The 22249-nt window shown below is 40.0% G+C and overlaps 1 long non-coding RNA gene across 1 annotated transcript; it reads right to left on the minus strand.

Moving 5' to 3' along the window:
- Positions 1-2462: 2462 nt before the first annotated feature.
- Positions 2463-10508, minus strand: LOC108351706 (uncharacterized). Its single transcript, XR_001839385.3, has 3 exons — positions 7119-10508; positions 3395-3447; positions 2463-2899 (listed from the first exon to the last, which is right to left on the minus strand). It is a non-coding gene; the product is annotated as an uncharacterized LOC108351706 (long non-coding RNA).
- Between the last annotated feature and the right edge of the window lie 11741 nt (positions 10509-22249).

A 22249-nucleotide genomic window follows, 5' to 3' on the forward strand; every position in this document is an offset into this window, starting at 1 on the left:
GATCCAAGGGCCTCTACTCCCATTGATGCCATCCTCTGCTATATATGTGGTTGGAGCCATAGTTCCATCCCTGTGTACCCTTGGGATGGTGGTTTAGTACCTGGGAGCTCTGAGGAATCTGGTTGGTTGATATTGTTCTTCTTCTTATGGGGTTGCAAACTCCTTCAGCTCCTTCAGTTTCTTCCATTGGGGACCCCATTCTCAGTTTAGTGGTTTGCTGCAAGCATCTGCCTCTGTATTTGTCATGATCTAGCAGAGCCTCTCAGGACACAGCTATATCAGGCTCCTGTCAGCATGCACTCCTTGGCATCTACAGTGTTGTCTGGGTTTGGTGGCTGTATATGGGATGCATCCCCAGGTGAGGCAGCCTCTGGATGGCCTTTCCTTCAATCTCTGCTCTACACTTTGTCTCCATATCTCCTCCTGTGAATATATTTATTCCCCCTTCTAAGAAGGACTGAAGCATCCACACTTTGGCCTTCCTTCTTCTTGAGCTTCATGTGGTCTGTGAATTGTATCTTGGGTATTCCAAGCTTTTGAGCTAATCTCCACTTATCAGTGAATACCATGTGCATTCTTTTGTGATTGGGTTACCTCACTCAGGATGATATTTTCTAGTTCTATCCATTCGCATTCGAATTTCATGAAGCCATTGTTTTTAATAGCTGAGTGGTATTCTATTGTGTAAATGTACCACATTTTCTGTATCCATTCCTTTGTTGAAGGACATCTGTGTTCTTTCCAGCTTCTGGCTATTATAAATAAGGTTGCTATAAACATAGAAGGTCAGTTTTTTTTTCTATACAGAGAGTTCTAGATCAACCAAGGCTACACAGTGAAATGCTGGCTACAATAACAGTTCCTCCTCCTCTTCCTCCTTCCTTCCTTCCTTCCTTCCTTCCTTTCTTCCTTCTTCCCCCTCCTCCTCCTCCTCTTCTTCTTCTTCTTCTTCTCCTCCTTCTCCTTTTCCTTCTCTTTCTCCTTCTTCTTTTTGCATTTATGAAGCTGTTTTACCAGCTCATTCTTAGTGGTAACTAAAAAGACAAAATATATCATATCTCGAAAGAAATAATATATTGCCACAGATACTATTTTTACATGTATGTGGTTTCAGATTCAGGACAGATATGTGTTATTCAGGAAAATAGCTGGTGAGTCACTTGAAAGAGAGGGAACCAAGAGGACAAGAGAAGTCACCTGGGTGTTCTTATAACAAAGAGGATGAGAATGGCTGGTGACCACAACACGACACAGAAGGGATTTCAACTACCTGAGTTTTAAGGTTTGGTTGTGTTAGCTTTCAGTCTTATAGCCAAGTCACTAAAATCTACAAACACCTTTTGAGGAAAGGTTGTGAGCGCATATAGAGTTGCATGAGTGCACACCTGTGGGGAACATTGAGGGTTATTCCCAAGCACAAACCAAGGAGGAAATGAGAACAAATTCCACATACAGGTTACTAAGAAAGAGAATGGGGTCAGGAAAAAGGATGCAATGTATCATCCATAGTCTGAACTATTCAGAGCAAGAAGTGATTAATCCATACACATTAATCCATAGACGTTAAATCCCTACATGGTAGAAAGGGAGCCAGAATGAGACAGTATTTCTGATTGTTTTCAAAGGTTGTGTGTGTGTGTGTGTGTGTGTGTGTGTGTGTGTGTGTGTGTGTGTATGTTTGTATTCCCACAGAGGTGAGAAGAGAAAGTCAGAGTCCTGGAGCTAAAAGGAGGTACAAGAAGTTATGACTCACTTGACCTGATATGGATGCTGGGAACCAAATTTAAGTCTCTGCAAGAGCAGCAAGTGCTCTTGATAGCTGAGCTGTCTCTCAAGCCCCAGTGCTTCAGATTGTAAGACAAACATGAGAATATAAACTACTAAGAATTGCCAATTCTTTCCAAGTTAGTTTTCAGATTTAAGCTGTTCCCAATCAAAATCACAACTGTGTCTTTACAATATTTTGATGAATGACTCCAAAGTTCATCTGGCATAGCTAATAAATGAAAGGAAGCGTAATGGCCTTGCTAGATAGCAAGACAGTGTGAATGCAAGCACGGCGGGATTAGCAGGAATCAGATAGACTGATAAGGCTGTGCACAGCTGGGCAACCTGACCACGCCGTTCATGGGATTAAAAGACCATCACAGATCAGGGAGAAAGGGTGGAGGTACTAAGGATCAGTGTTGAGAACCAGTTTAAATTACTTTGAAAATAATGTGTTCAATCTTGATATCATTTTATCTAAATAACTTCAAGATAAATTGAGAGGTTAGACTGGGGGCCAGAGAGATGGCTCAACAGGACAAGGTGCTTACAGATCCAATGGCCCGAGTTCATGTCTTAGATAATGCAGGTGGTGGGAGAGAACAGACCCTGAGAAAGGTGTTCACAAACACACACACACACATACACACACACACACACACACACACACACACACACTAAATAATACATCTGAATTTTTCTAAATATATTTTAATTAATTATTAAGAAATTTTGTACATTGCACCTTTGATCATACTCATTTCCCATTCCTCCCAGAGCCATCCCTCCACTCTTGCTCCCTCCCCTCAACAACAGCAAAACAATACCAAGACCAGTTTCTGTTGCCCATATACTCATTGGAGTATGGTCAAACTCCCAGGGGCCAGCCCCTTAAAGAAAATCAAGTCCTCCCCCTACCTTCCATTCCCCACCCTCCCTCCTCCACCCCCTCCCACCACACCATAAGCCATCAGAGTCGGAGGTCATCTATACCACTACAAACAAAGCTTCCTCGCCCATAGCTGCCAGCGGCAGCACAGATCACGCACTTCCACGTGGTTTCCGGAAGTTGCGTGGATTGTGGATTTCATGGTTTCATGTGGCAGCTCAGATCATAGACATCAGATGGTTCCTGGCAACAGATGGACAACAAAATGTAGAGAGAAGTTAGACTTGGAAAGGAAGATGCCTCCGAGCAAAAGTGCCTACTGCACATGCTCGACCACCTGAGTACAGCCCCGGAATCTGTGTGTTGGAAGGAGAGCATGTACCACGCAAACTTGTTCTCTGGTTTGAACACATGCAGCATAGAATGCACATACACACAGCAGTAAATAAATAAATAAATAAATAAATAAATAAATAAATAAATAAATATAAATAAATAAAATAAAGTTAGGTTTTTTTTTTTTAGATGAAACCATAGAAAACAGAGGACCATAATTAAATGTCTGTCTCTTATTGAAACAGAAAAGGGCATTCTAGGTTTAAAAGGAACTTTGCAATATTTTAGGAATATTGACAGACTTAATAACATAAAACATTCAATGTTTAGAATTTAGATAAACCATTGAAAAGACAATCAATAAAAATTTAGGTATCTATATTTAAGATAAATGTAAAGTACCTGGAAGCCAAATAATTTGGTAAGAAAATGTTAATTGCTGTTTCATATTCCTCCTAATAAAAAGAGATAAAGTTTATAAACACAGGTCACCAGAGAAACATTAATAAACACCTGAAAGGCATTTTAATTAATTGTCAATACAAAAGTAAAACTTCTGAGGAATTCATTTTGGCCAGCTTTTTAAAACAAAGGAAAAACAAGACATGGTATATTGTAGCTTCCTGTCACTAGCAAGCTGTGCTACCGAGGACTGGCCCTGACTAGCTTGGTGAAAACCAAGTGGCTCAACGATTCTAGAAAACAGTTTTGTGTTGTATAATTTGAAGATATAACTGTTAATAGTTTTTAACCCAGAAAATTTTACAGTCATGGAAATTTACCTTAAAGGAGAATGTAAAACACGTGTTACAGTCATAGATATTACCAACCATGCTATTCGTAATCACAAATACTCGTGAATAGACCTCAGTTCTCGAAAATAGAGGTTCAGGATTCTTCTGTTTGTGCATTACAGAATATTATGCAGTCTCTAATAAGGCTTTTTAAATGAAACTGAAAATGTTAAGAAAACGACCAAGAAGTTGCATGTGGAGTCTGACTAGAGTTGAGTCAATTAGTTTGCCTGGGAAAAAGAAAGCAGAAGTGTTGACAATGTGTAATTACAGTGAAAGGTGTCATCCATCGGGTGGCTATTTTATGATTCTCTCCTTGTATGGCCTAATAATTCTTTCCCTCAGCTTTGGATAGCGAATCTACATTATTCTCATCTTATAATTTTTTGGAAAGGAAATGCTGTTTCGTTAATAATTCTTGATGAAAGACCTGTAGTCAGAAATGTCCTGTAGTCCCTATGCACTAACACATAAAATCCCACAGGGCCCTAAAGTGAGGAAGCACTACCATGACGGAAGCCTGGCCAAGCTGGTCTCTTTTTCTCTCTTTCTCCCTGAGCCTGGTCTTGCTGGCAAATGCTTGTGGCCTGTGGACTAATATATCCCCTGCCTAAGCTTTTGTGTATATTCCAGAAACAATTAAGCCCTCCTCCTCTGCAGGCCCACAGTGTAGATCATGGCCATCTCATAGGCTAGCAGTAAGTAAGCTTTTAGAACAGTGGTGGCTTTGGTGTGGTTGTTGTTGTGGTTGTGGTTGTGGTTGTGGTTGTTGATCTGCCTTACATCATTGTCCATTGTAGGAAATCATGGAATGCTTCAGAAATGTTTGGAAACTTACAGAGAGCTACACGGATTATGAACATTCTGCTCTCCCGGCACTGTTTCTGAAAATGGATTTATTCATTTAATAAGGCACTGCTAGTCCCCCCCCCTTTATGAAATGATCCAAAATTAATACAGACTGATATGTTTCCTGGAAGGTCCGCTAGTCTGGGAGAATTCAAGCCTGTCAGGGATAGATTGCCTTAGTCTGCAAATGCTTGCTTCTGTGATTCCTGAAACTCTTCACTGTCAATGGCAGCAGCTGAAGAGAAACACTTGAAATATCCCAAAACCACTCTCGATTTCTGAACAGAATGTTTAAGGGCAGAGACATGAAAACAAAAGATAGTGTTTTTTTTTCCCTCTCTATTTCTCTCTAGTTATTCAAAAATGGTTTTGAAGCTGAGAATGAATTCAAACTCAGTGTATTTTTGGAATGTGTTTGCAACTTTGTACTTTTACTTTTAAAAAGGGAGAAAACACAGTTTGACCCATGCCCCAAGGAGTCCTGCTTGCCAATCAATAATGGTTTTCCCAATGATATGCAAAATATATTGAAGCAGGTTCAAATGTTAATGGAGCCTTGGAGCAGGGTCCAAACAAAGAAAATTAATGTACTTTAGCTGCCAAACTCTAGCCTGTCCTCTACATGCCCTGTGAGGAAACCTGCCCACAGCATTCATGCCTCACCTCCATTGTAGAAAGAAACTCAGGGGTGAACTTGTTTTCCCCAAGACCACACCTGAGTGACAGCCAAGAAGGTATGAGTGTAGAGCAGATTCCCAAGCCATGCTTGTCAATCACAAGACATGTCAATCGCAAGTCACCCTCTCAGGGTGCTGGAGTTGAGTACTCACAATCACAAATGACAAATCAACAGTGAGAACACTGAGAAGTCTCGGGTTGGTGCTCAAGGGGACACTGAAGCACACCGGCCGTTCAAGAGAGAGCTGAATCGAGCAAGTCATTAATGCCATGCATGTGCAGACAGCTCTAAGGAGATTTCAGACCCACGTGATAGGATGGAGGACTCTCTTTTAAGGGTTTCAGGAAGTGTTCCAGGCCACATGTTTGGTGTGTAGTCAATGGTTGATGACTGTGGTGAAGCTATCTCTGATGGGGAACAGGCAACAGGAAAAGGAATTTGTGGCATTGTGAACATGAAAGGAGTAGAAAGGAGGAGGCCAAGCAGTTGATTTGTATCCAGTGCAGCGCCAGTAGCCCCTGATAGCCTGGAGTCTGGGGTCTTTCCACAGAATCAGCTCTGAGGATGGGCAGTGATGCAGCTGAATTCTAACAAATGCCAACTTTCCAACAGCAACAGGGAACCTTCAGGGAAATGGCATTATCTGAATCAAGACTTAAATATACACATGAAAGGAAAAGGGAATAGCTATTGCTAAAAGGTGAAGTGTCTACCCTAGATCCCTAGAACAAAGGAAACTCAAGACGGATGATCAAAATGTGAATGCTTCACTCCTTCTTTAAATGAGGAAAAAGAATACCCTTGGCAGGGAAGGGAGAGGCAAAGATTAAAACAGAGACTGAAGGAACACCCATTCAGAGCCTGCCCCACATGTGGCCCATACATATACAGCCACCCAATTAGACAAGATGGATGAAGCAAAGAAGTGCAGACCGACAGGAGCCAGATGTAGATTGCTCCTGAGAGACACAGCCAGAATATAGCAAATACAGAGGCGAATGCCAGCAGCAAACCACTGAACTGAGAATAGGACCCCCATTGAAGGAATCAGAGAAAGAACTGGAAAGCTTGAAGGGGCTCGAGACCTCATATGTACAACAATGTCAAGCAACCAGAGCTTCCAGGGACTAAGCCACTACCTAAAGACTATACATGGACTAACCCTGGACTCTAACCTCATAGGTAGCAATGAATATCCTAGTAAGAGCACCAGTGGAAGGGGAAGCCCTGGGTCCTGCTAAGACTGAACCCCCAGTGAACTAGACTGTGGGGGGGAGGGCGGCAATGGGGGGAGGGTTGGGAGGGGAACACGCATAAGGAAGGGGAGGGGGGAGGGGGATGTTTGCCCGGAAACCGGGAAAGGGAATAACACTCGAAATGTATATAAGAAATACTCAAGTTAATAAAAAAAAAAAAAAGGTGAAGTGTCCATCAGGATGCTTGCAGCCATATGTCATCCTTGGCCAGGCTTCTACGACTCGGCTTGGTCTCATGATGGTTGGCAGAAGAGAGATACCCTAATCAGCAGTGAATGCTGTTGGATGCCCACACATTTTCCTACATGTTCAGAGTTTACAAATGCTCAGGACATCAGGGCTTAAGTGGTTCATCCTGGCAAAAGGAGACAGACCAAAGCATCTACAGTATTGGAGCTTCTCATTAAATCACCACAGAAGGGTCTTCTTTGGCCTCTACTATAAGTCCTATACCTTTATGTTTGCTTGTTTGTGACAGGTTCTCATGTATCCCAGACAAGCCTTAAGCTTTCTAGGCAGTCTTGAATTTCTGACCCTCCTGGCTGTACCTCAGGATGCTGGGCTTACAGGCTTCTGACACCACACTTGGTGTATATGGTTCCAGAGGAGATCGAACACTTCAATGCACGCTGAGTGAGGACTACACCACCTGAGATACACTCCTAGTTCAGTGTGTAGATCTTCTTAGAAAGTCCTCATGATCCCATGCACTGGAGATGTGGAAAGGGGAACAAGAAAGTTGGTTAAGACACCAGCTTTTGACTTTTTCCAACACTCTGTGAGATCTGTCTGAACTGGTAAAGTGTTGGTGAACATTTCTCTAAAACCCTTAGCCATCTTTAGCAACCACTAAGTTTTAGATAATTGCCTCAGACAGCTTTGGCTCCCACAGGGAGTTTATATTCTGTTTCCCTTTCTGTCTTTAACACACTCACATATTCCAGATAGATACTCATGTACATACCTTCATCATTGATACTCAGAACTCCTCTGGCCACAAACAATAACATTCCACACCGGAAGAACACTCTGGAGGATACACTATGATGTGACTTTAAAGTCACATAAGTATAATACTGAAATGTCAGCCTTCATAACCTCCTGGAGACTCAGCTACAAGATTTTGGAATTCAGAAATTCACTAATCTTTGCTCACACATAATCTACCAGGCACCATGGTAGATACTAGGAAAAAGAGAGAAAAGTCATCTCAGATTTCCATGACATTTCAGTCTGAGAGTAGAAAATGTTATACTCTTGCAGGAGCTAACCAATGATTTTAATTCACTATCCTAAGAGCTCAACATCGCCGAGCCTTTACTGAGTTCTTATCATATGCCAAAGTTCAGTAAATTCTCTTCCCATATCATTATCACCTACAGAATCTCCAAGCAACCTTTTGAGGAAATTACCACCTTGCCTTATAGAAAAGGACACTGAGGCATGGAGAAGTTGATTAACTTGCCTGTGGTTATGCCGATTGTCACTAATTAGCTTGGACAATGTGCTTCTACAGCCTGAATTTCTGGCCTGTTAGCTCCATCACAGTAGAACAAATCAGATGACAAAGGAAGTCTCGAGATGCGCATGACCAGGTTAAAAAGAAGTCTCTCTCAGCGATGTTGTAAAGAAATAAGGGACTGGCCGGCAGAAAGGAGAGTTAAAGAGAACTCAAGAGAGGGGATATATCCAAAGAAGACTCAGGTGGGAAGTGGCAGGGGGCTATCAAGAAGCTATTTGGACCACTTTTTAAACTAAGTTGATCCACCCTCAAACAGTCCACTCGACCTTGCAAATTTCATGAGAAGAAGCAAAAACAAAACAATGAGCTAATTTACATAGTGAAAGTTTTTGTTACCATTTTGGTCAAGAGGCAGAAGCAAAATAAGGTCTTATCGAAAAACAGCTACAGAAACAAGGCTAAGACAGCTCTCTGTGCATATTTGGTAGGCAGATTTCTATTGAGCCCGGGTTTATTTCTTCACCAGCAATGGCATGCATTGGCCACTTTCCTTCAATGCCTTCAATACAGATGAGACACTCATGGTTACATAACAGACACGCGAATGTATGGATGTGAAGTGACTCGGTAGTGACATGGAGCAGAAAGAGAAATTAAATCCCTAAATCACACCAGAATCAAAGTATTCTAACTGCCAGAGAGAGATATAAGAGCAGAATGCCTGTAACCCCTGCATACAATCAAAGCCCAGATCAAACCCGTGAGAGACAAGCTCCATCCACGGCTGCCAACACTTCTTGGCTGCCACTTCTTCAGTATTCCCTTGAAACCAAGTCTGACTGTGTTCATTTCATCTTAATGTCTTTCATGAGTTACACTTTGAAAATAGAATTTGTGTGGTACAAAAAATGACCTCGATCTTATTAATAATAACCAAAGCTGTGTAACCCAGTGCTAACCTAAAGGCCTAGAACATGAAATGAGAATTTAAGGTTTCTACATATCTTACTAAAGAGAACATCCAAGGGCTAAAATTGACAGCCATACTCAGCTCTTCAGGCTGTCCTGAAGGAGGACATGTATGTTTTTAAGTAATAGTATTTACAGAATATACTTCATATCCTTCCAATTGGTGTAACTTCACTTTTTAAAAGCTGTGTACTTTTTGTGGAGGATACAAAGACAGTTTTCCTGAAAACCTGCTAGAAAATGACAAATCTATAAGGCAATTAAAATTATAAATGAGTTATTCCTAATAAAAGCATATATTTTTTTTCCTTTCCTCTCCATCCAACTCACCAAAAATAACAACAGCCCACTGGCAAAAACATCTGTACAAACAGCTCATAATATAAGTGAGAAATTATACCACCCAGGTAGAGGACAGAAATGAGAAAAAGAAACATTGAATATATGTTACAGTTCCTAGATCAAAATCCCCCTCAATATTGCAAAACATAGCGATAACAGAGGTCCTTTCTGCCTGAGAAATTCTTCATGCAGAAAAGAAAACAGCAGAACAAAACCAGAACAGCATCCTCCCACACAGCTCTGGATAAGTAAACTGAGTTTGTAGACATCAACATTGGGCCAAGCCATGGCTCCAGCAATAGGTCTAATTCTAGAATCAACATATATACCAATGAAATCTTGCTGCTCAATCAGTCTACTTATAGACTCTGACAACAGCTATCCACTGATGCCTTGGTAAGACCTACCCACACGTGTAGGCCATATGGTCTAGAATTGGCAACTAGGCCAAATGGCAAAAGTAACTTCCTTTATAAAACCAAGATACAAGACTAGGAGAAGTGACAACTTATTCATTTGTACAAATATCAAAGCAAGGAATCTGGGAAATAAAACATCATCAAAACAACTAAAGGGACTTACCAACCCTACACTGAGAGAGTTCAAAGAATAATTCAAAGACATTCAGTGAACTATGAGAGAACTAAAAAAAAGCAACTAAATGATAACAAAACAAAACACAACAACATAACAACAACAAACCAGAAGGGTGTTCAGATGCCCCGACACTTAAAACACTGTCTGCTCTTCTAGGAACCTGGGTTCAATTCTCAGCACCCACATGATAGCTCACGACTATCTGTAACTCCAGCTCCAGGTGATCCAATGCCTTCTTCTGGCCTCCTTGGCACCAGCCATGAAGGAGGAATATTTTGGTTTTCAACGAGAAGCTCAACAGAGCTAGAAAGTATTTGCTTTATTCTAGGTATTGTTCTCATTTATAAATTATTTCATCATTTTATTTGTATGGACGTTTTTCTTGAATAAACCAAAACACTTCCAGCCAGGCATATACCCAGGGCTCAGGGTCATGGGAACACAGTAAAAATTACTGATGCAAGAGATAATGAATGTTTCCCCAATACTGCCTCTCCCCTCTGACTCTAATTGATCTTGGATGTCATTGATTTTGTTCCACTTATTTTGTGACTTTATTGACATTGAGAATAAGTCAGCAAGCCCCTCCCATGATGATCCTCCCACCCACAGGACACCCTAAGACTTTAACAGTATCCCCCCCCTTTTTAGTCACATCTTGAGCCAATCTTCTAAAGGTGTATTCTTTAAAACAACAACAGCAACAGAAGTTTAAAAATGTGTCTGTTCTGAATATCACTATTCTTAAAAGACTCAAAGGAAAAATTTTACAGAATCAAGATGACCCATTGAAGAAAAGTCCCATTTTGAATAGGTAGTAAACCAAGGGTACCATCAAAGTTCAATACTGAGACCACAGTGGTGGTAAGACTGGACTTGTTGGCATGTGAAACTCTAGACTCAGTGACAACTCAGGACATAACCACATCCTCTAATGTTTTTATTTATTCATAAAAAGTGAGAAAAAGACTTCCCTTGTGGGGCTGGAGAGATGGCTCAGCGGTTAAGAGCACTGACTGCTCTTCCAGAGGTCCTGAGTTCAAATCCCAGCAACCACATGGTGGCTCACAACCATCTGTAATGAGATCTGATGCCCTCTTCTGGGGTGTATGAAGACAGCTCAGTGTACTTATATATAATAAATAAATCTTTAAAAAAAAAAGACTTCCCTTGTTATTCTTATTCCTATCTGTTTCCTTCTCTTTGAGCTCCTGGCTGTTACAGGAAATATCTTTTTCTCTGTCAGACAAAATGTTCTGAGTTTTCATAAGCATAAGCAATTCTAAAATGTCAGGGCTTCCTATCAATTTATATATGAGAGTAAAGCGACGTTTGTTGAACTTTGAGTGCCATATGCTAAGAGAGGCAACTTCTGTGTATCCCATTGACTCATGCCAATAACTATGAAGGATGGGTCAAGTTATATATATATATATATATATATATATATATATATATATATATATATATATATATATATCTATATATCTTCCCCTGCATCAAAAAACATGAACAACAGTATTTTAATGCTCACAGTTTTACTTTTAAGGCCCTCAGTTGCATAGATGACAAATGTCAGGGACAAAGTTGTTTTAAGTCATCAGTGTAAGACAGCTTTGTTTTGAGTAATTATTCTTTGAGCATTTTGCCCATTTTCAAATGTTTTCCTCTTCCAGTTCCCTTCCCAATCCGTCAGTAAGGTTGGAGAAAAGTCAGCCCATTCCCTTGTTTTGTCACAGGACTTTAGTGGAGAATCATAAACAATGCTCTTCAAAACAATAAAATATGATTTAGCAGTAAAAGCAAATAGTGGGGGTTGGGTGGGGGAGGGTTGAGAGAAAGGTCCCATTTCAGTGAAAAGCAGATTCTATCCAAGAGCAAATGCTTCTGCCTGTCCTTAGGAAAAGGACAATGGGAATCTCAGGCTCAGACACCCCAAGAACAACAGGCTCAGAAGAAACCCTGGGGAAGCCCCACTTCAAGGTCAAAGTGTCTGCCGGTCCACATTAAATTGAGTAAAATACAGCATCAGTGCAGGAGGACACTACAACAGTAACACACAATATTCACTACTCCATAGCAATACTTCCCAAATCAGAAAATAAGTTACACCTTCAGAGGAGAAATAATTTTTGACACCCATATCTAAGTACCTGTCTTAACATTGACTAGTGTTGTCTTCCCATAAAATAACATCCGATCGTATTTCTACTACCTTAAAGCCAGATGTACTTCCTCATGATTTTCACGGTAGGTTTAAAAATTCAAGAATAAGTATGTACTCTTAGGGATGAAATCTCATTGCTTTTTAGGCATCTCCCTGATTCCCAAATGGTCTCTGGATATTTTTAAGTTGCACGCTCTGCTTTTTCATTAAGATTGCATACTGTTGTGAGATCCTGTGAAGCATATTGCCAATACCCTCTTGAGTGTTCATTCATTCAACCCGTTAGTATCTTTTGGAAGCGGGCAGGGATCACATTTTAAACTGCCTAAATAATTGTAATGAGCATGATATTAATTTAAAACTTTGTAGATAAGCATGAAATTTTTAATTACTTTGTGAATATGGAGACTCTAATTGATTCTGGATGGACCACAGTAGCTACAGGACACACCCAAATCACAGTGAGGCTGCAATCGGAGGAGAAAATACCAGAGAAACAAATGATTCACCCACTGTTTTATTCCTACTCCCAGAAATAGCCATGTAGAACTCCAGTCATTACCCGAGCATGCTGGGAAATCTGGACCTTCCAGTAAGATATTCACAGCATGAATTTAATGAGTATCGAATACAAATAGAAAGAGGGCTTGTTTAGTCTCCGTGTCCCAAGAATGGTCACTTAATTAAATTACCTATATTATAGTACAGACATGATAAAAGGTAATACCCCATAAAAATAATATTACAGGATGTTTAATACGATAGAAAGATATTGGTATTTTAAGAGCCCATTGATCTTATCTTTTGCAAAATGAAATTTACTTGCAAATAAATCAAGTTTTTTTTTAAGCTTGAAGCGTATGTAATATGGAAGGATTACTTTACGGAAAAAAATCCAAAATAACAAATACAAAAATGTACATATTCTTATCAGGGTCTGGAAGAAACTGCAAACTTCATTAACTTCAAACAAATCTGGTCTTGTCTGAAAGTTCCTATATAAAATTTTAACAGGCACATTCCCAAATAATAGGATGACAGTGACCTTTCATGTTCTCTGTGCCTAGTTTTCTCAACTTTCTACTTAATGAGGGAAAACCATGCTTGTTAAATACTTGTTTACTGAGACTTGCTAAAGTCTCAGTAAAGTAACATCCAGGGAAGGACACAGCCTCCCATTTTACACCCCTCCCCGTCACTGTTAGAAAACACATGGTCCACACAATTTAAAAGAAGAGTGGTTTCCTCATGTCCACAGTAGATGTCCATCATAGCAGGGGAAGCACCACAGAGTTCCTGGCAGCAGAGGCATGCAATGGAGGCTCCCACGTCTTAGCAGATCTGAAGTGGAAAGCCAGGACATGTGTGGAAGTGGGTACTGCTGAGACCTACATAAACTAGGCAGCCCCTGAGTAACATTCCTTGCTACCCAAAGCAATGCCAACATCAAGGGATCAAGTGTACAAAGCATGAGCCTGTGGGGCAGATGCTAGATTCAAACCATAACCCTGACCAAAACCAGGTTATGTTCCCTTCCTTAGTCATTGAAATTATTCCAGAGTAGAATTAATGTGTTCTATTTTCAATACAGTGACTTTTCAAAAGTACACTAGCTTTTCTTTTATACAACAAATGAATCGACAATTTGTTTAAAATTTCTTAACTTGTAAAGAGAACCTACTTCCTTGCCATTGTACAAGTTCACCAATGTCTACTGAGTAAAGTCACTGTGATGTCCCAGATCTGTACTAATGTCATTTCTGGGTCCTCCCGGGTGTATACCTCTAGTATATAGGTTTAATTATCTCATGTGTTATTCCATTGTAACCCTTTCCAGTAAGTGTCACGAATGTTCATCTCTGTAACACTCACCAGTCAAGACTGTCCTGTCTTCATCATTGCATACCCAGGACCTGGCATCACACAGTCCTGAGGACATTAAAAATCTCTTAATTATATTTCAGTAAATAAATTTGAGTAGAACATCTCCATCATTTCAACATGAATCTTGGGAATGTGTCTTATTGAGCTTAGGAACTACTCCTCTCTGTTACCCAGCTTCAAGTTGGGGCATTTCCAGGTATGAGAAGCTCAGTTCATTGGAGAAAGTCAATCTTATCCACAACCCACCTGTTCAGCAGAAAGGTCTTCTTTTCTCCAGTTCTCCAAACTCTAGTTTTTATTTTGGCTTTAATAAGTGAAGTCTAGTGGCTAGAAAGAAGATGCAGCAGTTAAAAGCCCTGGATGCTCCTCTGGAGGACTTGGGCTTGATTGCACATAGCAGCACACAGATATCAGTAACTCTAGCTGCATAGGATCCATGCCATCATCTGTCTTCCATGGGTACTGCACATACATATGGTAGGCACATGACATGTATGTACAGAAATATCCACACACATAAAATAAATAAATCTAAAGAGAACTGATTTCCCACATGTTTTTCTCTGATCTACATACACATCTGCACGTACATGCCTATGCATGCACATACACAAATAAATAAACATAAAAATAAACAAATGGGATACATCTAAGAGGCATCTATGTCTCATATATAAAAAAAAAACCAAACCATTTAAGATATCAGTCTCCATCCATAGAACATGCCCCAGTGTTTGATTTGTAGTGCTTTGGTTGTTTTATTATTTTGATTTCTAAAATAGGGTCCGACTATTTCATCATGCTACGAGCTTGTCCCATAACCTGGAAACATAGAATACAGTTTAGTTAACAGCTAGCAGACTCACTAAGGTTGGAGACCAAAAAACCGGCATGGTCGATGACTAAAAATATCATGCAAAGTTGCTTTGACCGGTGAAATGAGTCATGGTCATCAGCCAACAAGCAAGTTAAAGGTGAAATAAAAAGGCTTCAGTATGTACCTACGCCCTGAGTAAGCATTAAAGAGCATGTGATCATCTCCCTTGTCATGATAGGGGGTATGCCCAAGGTGTGTGGGCCCGCCACTGGCTCACCCACAATATGCTCAGAAAATGAACAGATCTCAGTAGAAAACACCTCAGTATTTGCATTCTGAAGTAAGTCTTTCTAAGAGGCTCTACGACAAAGAGCTCTGTGGTAGCTTCTCTTACACACCCCTTCATGATTCCTGGGAGTCTTCAACTCTCCTGCATTCCTCCTACAGTATAATGCAGAAGTAATAAATCCTCCTTCTGAAAATATTATCTCTGCAATAAAACTCCCTTTTGAACCCAGCATCCACTGTCCATGAAATCCATTTTTTTGACTTCATGAGATAAAGGACCCAGAGCCTCAGATTCAATGGAGGATTTGGTGACTACGAACAGCTAGCATCCAAGCCCCTGAGTTGAGCCCACATGAGATGAGAAAGTCACCACCAATCTCAAAGCCCCCCTTCCCCCATTTCAACTAGAGATAGAATACAAATACTACCAAAGAACTAAAATTACGTAACATGTGAACTATAGTTTGGCAAAAGTAAACAGTTAAGATAATCATAGAACAGAACAAATTATAACTCCAGCTGACAGAAGAAATGATAGTAAGTCACTTAACAGCACTAAGGAATGTGGGAAGAGACCTGGGTGATAAAGGAAGACAGAAGTAGGACCTGGAACACTAGATCCTTCTGGAAGCTGGACACAGGCCCTGGAGCTCAGAAAAACAGTGACAGCTGAAGAACAATAGACGTTTACACCTTCAGAACAAATCCTAGTATAGGAAAGGAAACCACAGAAACGGGAGAGATTTTTTACTAGTTACTTAGAAAAGATAGTCCTTAGAAAGAGGAAGAGAGAAAAAGATGGTAACAAAAAGTATGTTATTGCTCACCCACCCATCCCCAAAAGTCAGTAGAACATGGCAATAAATTGCATGAAATAAATACTAATATACGAAGAGTGGGGCGGAGGGTTATAAGTAATTGCTTCTTGTGGATGTGAAGACCAACATGTCCTGTCCTATGATGGCACAGGGGCAGTAGTGGTGGCCTCCAGGACCACTGGTGTGACACTTACTGTCTAAGTCCCAAGTGTTAAGGAGCAACATTTGTAAGTTCTTATTCAAAGTCCTAAAGGCCAGAATATCCAATCAGGTAGATCATAGCCTAAGGAAATGCAAAGTCCTGGCACAGGCGGTCAGACAGAAAGAGCAAACTCCCTTCTCCTGTTTTTGTTTTATTCAAATTCTCAAGAGAAAGCACGGTATCCCGACCCCAACATGCAGAATTAAACGCTTATCTTTTCTAGAAACAGACCTAAAGTTACTCTCAGAAATAACAGTTAGCCAGATATCTGGACCCTTCATGGCCCAGTCAAGCTGACACATGAGATTAAACATAACAAAGGGAAAGTTCTAGAAAGATAATCTTCTCTCCTCTTTTAGTAAGACACTGCTACCAAATAAGAAAAGGAAGTTCAATCTTTTGTTCTTGCATTTCCTATCCTCTTCCTGACAGATTCATGAAGCACCTGTCACTTCCACACCTCATATGGCATCTAGTCACCATCAATCTAAATGTCCATTGTCTGCAACCAGTTAACAGAAGGTCCCTGGTTGTAGGACCAAGTGCATCAGGCTGTTGGTTGATAGAGGGATATTACCTTTCTAGATTTGTTCTGGAGTACACTGGAGATTCTCCTCAACTCACTGTACTAGATGTCAGCAAACAAACTCAAAGACATGATTTATCATTTTGTTTTGTTTGAATGTTTCCCACTAAGGTCTATTTCTTTCTGGAGTGTGAACTCCTCCTAGTTGAAGGGAGCACATACATGGATAATGTTAGAGTACAGTAAGCAAGGTTTGCATATCTTTGAAGATGTCAGTGAAACCCAGCAGTAGAGCCCTGCTGATGTAAAATTACTATCACATTACCTTGCTAAGGAACCTAACTTTCCATCCAGCTTGAGTCACACGAATTATCACCGTAGATAAGTAGTCACACATATATGCTTTTCTACAAACACTCATGCACACCTTCTAGAAGGAGGTGGAGAGAGGAGGATGGAGGGAAGGAGACAGAGAGAGTCCAAGAGACAGAAAGACAAAGAAACTGCAGAAGAAAGTCACTGTAAGGAATTATTATAAAATTCCTATTATAAATGCCCTGGCATTTTATACCTTATATAGAATGAATGGCAGTTTTCTCTCATGTTGATCTTTCAACAGTCATTTATCCAAACAAGCATAGGCAGAAAACATGACTGGAAGAGCTAGCCTGGTTGTAACTAATCAAAAATAGTATGTTTATAAAGAGATTGAGAATCTAGTATTAATTCAAGTGAAGTATGCAAACTCCCTCTTCTCTCTTTCTCCCTCTCCCTCCCCCCTTCTCTCTCTCTCTCTCTCTCTCTCTCTCTCTCTCTCTCTCTCTCTCTCACACACACACACACACACACACACACACACACACACATGTTAATGCAAAGCTCAGAAGTGGTTGCTCGAGGCCTCCCCCAAGAAACTCAGATTGGTGGGTATGTCTAATGCTGCTGGATTAGCCTAGATGTGTGGTTTCCATGGCGATGAATTGAGATTTTCCTACTACCTATGCTGAAGAGAAGGGTCAGAAAACAGTAAAATACCTTGTTCAGTAATGAAATATAACTATCAAAACCAACTACAGTTGCTCTTACCACTGTCAAAAGTAAGTATTTTATGAGATCCAGGATTCCTACCCTCATTAAAAACAGAATGAGGGGCATATTTACAAAGTCATCATACAATAACTTTACATCACCCTAACAGATCTAGAAAACAAACAGAAAGGCTAGTGACACTTTAAGCCACTGAGTGTGAATATGTGTGCTTAGAGAATACCAGAAGGAATTGTGACAACGAGGTCATTTGTGGCTGTGTTCTTAACATTCCCCATAAACAGTGACCTAGGGACTATGCAGTTTTGTGGAAAGAAAAAACCAACCTCTGGCCATTTTTTAGTAAGACCCCAGATTAAACTCTTTGAAGAGCATGCAAAGGTATCACATATCCACGGTGGATATCCACAGATCCTTCCAAAGTGATCTGTGAGTCAACTTTAATTTCTTGTACTTGTCAATATACTTGTCCTGGACTATACTCCATGAATAAAGTTTTAGAATACTCTAGAAATACTCAAGACATTTATTCAGTCTAATCTACAAACATCACTTACCCCAACGTGGCCATATATGCAAAGTAAGCCTGCGTTCCTTGAGAGGCTTGTACCAGGGACAGTGGTGGGAATTAACGTCATTTAATGCCTTCAGCAAATTGAAATGAATTTGGTCTGCCTCCCACCTGCTGTGGACAGTCAGTGTGGAAAGATGAAATATATAAACCTTTCTCTCAAGGAATTTAGGGTCTAACAAGGTACATACCTAATAAATCAGTGAAGTCAAAACTAGAATTTAAAAGCAAAAATCTGGGCTATGTTGGCCTTAACGAGCAAAGCTTATCCATTCATCCCAATGTTAATTAACAAGACAAGATATTATAAAAACCGAAAAAAAAGTAATTGATTTATTGGGGAAAGGAACAAAAACTGGTGACCAATGACCTTAGGTTCTTCTTCTGTGTATCGATTCAAGCTTTAGATTCAAACAGAAGGAGGAGTGGGACAGGGCCAAGAAGTATACATCACTAAATGGTCCTGATCAAGGCGTCATCCAATCCATCATCACCTTAGTGAGTCCTGAAGGTGGGCTCCTAGTCACTCCAGCAGACCTAGGTAGTTTCTTAAGATAGTCTGCTCTACCATAGAAGAATATTCTTATCTTAGGGTAGTATGGCTTGCCTTGTATGAATTTGCTGTCCCTGGAACCTAAGGTAACTTCAGGCTTAGGATAAGGATTTACCATTGTGATTTCAGCCTTCAGGGAGGTTTGAGGATGAGATAGGTTAGGGAGGCAAATCATAGAGTTTATTACGATCCAGCTGTCACCCACTCATTAACTTGTATTGCTCTCAGATTCATGGAGAGTTAGCAATGCCAATACGGATGAGCAGAGTTCAAACCAAAAAGTAAACCAGACAGCACAGAACGAAGACAGAGATTGCAGGGCTTCGGGCTTGTGTTTCCCTCACATTTTTACAATAACTTTTATATTATTATCAGAAGCAAAAGTTTGTTGTTTTCCCAGTGTCTTCATTCTATCAGTTCCATTTTACCACAATCGACAATTTAGTGTTGCACTTTCAGTAGCAGAACAATAGTGGAGTGAAAATTCTTTCGTATGTATTTGATCATCATATGTATGACTTGTTGCCAAGCGTAGAGACAAGAATAGAACTTGGAGGCCATAAGGCGCACATATGTTCAGTTTCATAGATACTGTCTGACAGCTTTCCTAAGTAGCTGGGCCAATTTATAACCACACCTGAGCACACAATCATTCAGATTGCCTGGCATCCTCCAACTCCTTTGAATGCAGTCCTCATTTGCATGGGTATTAGTGTGATTTTGACTTTGAATCTGACTAATGATGTGAAGCATCTTTTCTTAGGTCTTTTGCTGCCTGAAAACCTCTTTATCGAAGGGCTGTTTCCATCCACTGCCCTGCCCATTATTCATTTGTTCTCACAAAGATTAATCTTTATGAAGTCCTTTGTTCCTATATATATTCCTACACTCTGCAACATGTAATTTAACTCATCTCATAGTGTCTTTATAATTACTTATTCTGGCAGTAATTGGCTCCCAGTGGGTCTTACACACACCTGCCCAGGAGATCTTTGGATTTATGAATGAAAAACACAGAGAGACACAAACAAACAAACACACACACACACACACACACACACACATCAGTTAATTTTTGGCATATTGTGACTAACTCAAAAGTTGGGTACTCCTAAACTTTCCTCTGGTAGCAAATGCTCCCCTCTGGTACTCCTGAAACTCCTAAACCTTCCCCTGATACCCCAAGCCCATTGGGGAAGTGGCCAGCGGCCAGTTACCTGAATACTTACATGGCTGGTTGGCTTTCTCTCCTGCAGCTCTTAAGGCCCATCCTTCTCCTCCAAATCATGAAGGTTCTCCATCTTCCTTTCTTCTTGTTCCTAGCATGTGCAAATCTAAAAGTCCCTTCTCAGTCTATCTACCCAGTCATTTGCCATTGGCCCTTTATTGATCAATAAAAAAAATCAATTAGAGACAAGCACTTTCAGTGTTTGGACATGCAGATTCCTGATTTTAGAGGCCAGATTATTTCAAAGCATTGGAACCAATCACCAACAATGCAAAAACTTCTATTATAACCCAACTTGCCATTCATTTATTTATATTTACTGCTTTCTGACTTTTAGAAATGTTTATATGGTCATAAAATACACCATTGTGTTTTATTTTACCTTTGTTATCATGTCCTTCATATTTAGATCTATGGTTCGACTGAAATCAACTCTCACTCTGTTATGAAATGGGGAATTGAGGTTATTCATATGACTTTCTAAATCATATATAGTTCAAATTGCTAGTAAGTTGTTTTTTTCCACATAGTACCACATCCTGACCAAGCATAAGTGGTGTTTACGTAAGTCCAGGTCTGCTTCTGAATGTCTATGATGGCTTCTCTCCCTACCTACATTTGCTTATCACTTAGTTACCTAGCATTATGGTATTAACAAGGCATGTTCCAACTTATCCAAGACTGCCCCACTATCCAAGGTGACTTACATCAAAAATCAATTTATCAATTTTTAAAACAACTTACCTTAATGGGGATTGGTAGTAGCCGAAAGGGTCACATCATTGTAATATTAGATGTTACAGGCTAAGAGCAGTCTGTCTTTCCATGTATTCATTTCTCTCAACCTTACACACTTTTCTACTGCTGCGTGCAAATATATTTCATCTCATTGCTCTTCAGTCTCCCCTTTTGTGTGCTTTGGTAGGTCCCCTATTTTGACTATTCAAATAGTTGCAGGAGCAGGAATGAACGATAATTATATTTGAATATCTTCACGGTTAGAAATAGTTACCTCTGTATGATTTGTGCTTTGGAATACAGTTGTGGGATTGTGAAATATGAATCACCTCACTTTTTGAAATGGATTTCCAAAGTGAATTTGTGCTGATTTGTAAATTCTACTAGTGGCCGTAGTGGTCGCAGAATGCAAGGATACCAACAGCTCCTGGCCCCTCAGCCAGCCCCGCTTTATGGTACTTTCTCCATCTTAGTCATTTTGGTGGGTGTGTATTCTCATAAGATAGCCATTTCTAAATGAATTTTGAGAGAGAGAGAGAGAGAGAGAGAGAGAGAGAGAGAGAGAGAGACGGGTATGTGCAGGGGCCGGAAGCAGGCATCGCATTCTCTGAAGCTGGAGTTACAGGTGGTTGTGAGCTGTCTGATGTGAGTGCTGGAGACTAAATATGGATCCTCTCAGAGAGCAGTGCAGACTCTTAATGGCTGAGCCATCTCTCCAGCCCTATGAAATGGTCGTTTAATTTTAATTTTCCTGATAGCAAATGCAGCAGAGATCATTCACAGGGTTTTTTTTTTTTTCATCACTGGAATATTCCACTTGTTTGTTCTTATCTATTTTTATAGATTTTTATATATCCTGGATATGTCTCATATCAGATATACATATGATAAATATATTCTTCAGCCCTGTGGGATATGATTATACTCTCCTAAAGCTATACTTTGACAAAAATATAAAAAAATCTTGACTTTAGGATTTCAATTTATAATTCCCTTCCTTTTGGTTAATATGTAATATGAATGACTGTTGGTATATAGCAATACATTTATTTGCCTTTTCATATTGCTCCCCTACAATTCTATGGCCTTGTAATTATTTATAGAAACTATTTTGGTAAGCTGTTTTGCATTTTCCTCATATACTACCATATTATATTGAAATAGACAATTCCTGCTCATTTCTAAATGTTAATGAGGATACCTCCTATTTGATATTCTTGATTTAAACCGCTGTGTAGAGCATCTGGGACAGTGTTGAAAGAAGAAGGTGTCCTGGGTTAGGGAGAAGTATGTGGACTGTTGCCATTAAGAATGACATTAGCTGTCTACTATTAGTAATGAGACTTTCCCAGAATCAGCAGGACCAGGAAGAGGATAGGGTCACGAGGACCACCAAGATGCTACATTCAAGGAAGCCAACACTTAGAACTATTCTGCCTTGCACATTAATTTTAATACATAACATTTCTA

This window comes from Rattus norvegicus, chromosome 8 (assembly GCF_036323735.1).
Source record: "Rattus norvegicus strain BN/NHsdMcwi chromosome 8, GRCr8, whole genome shotgun sequence".
Taxonomy (NCBI): domain Eukaryota; kingdom Metazoa; phylum Chordata; class Mammalia; order Rodentia; family Muridae; genus Rattus; species Rattus norvegicus.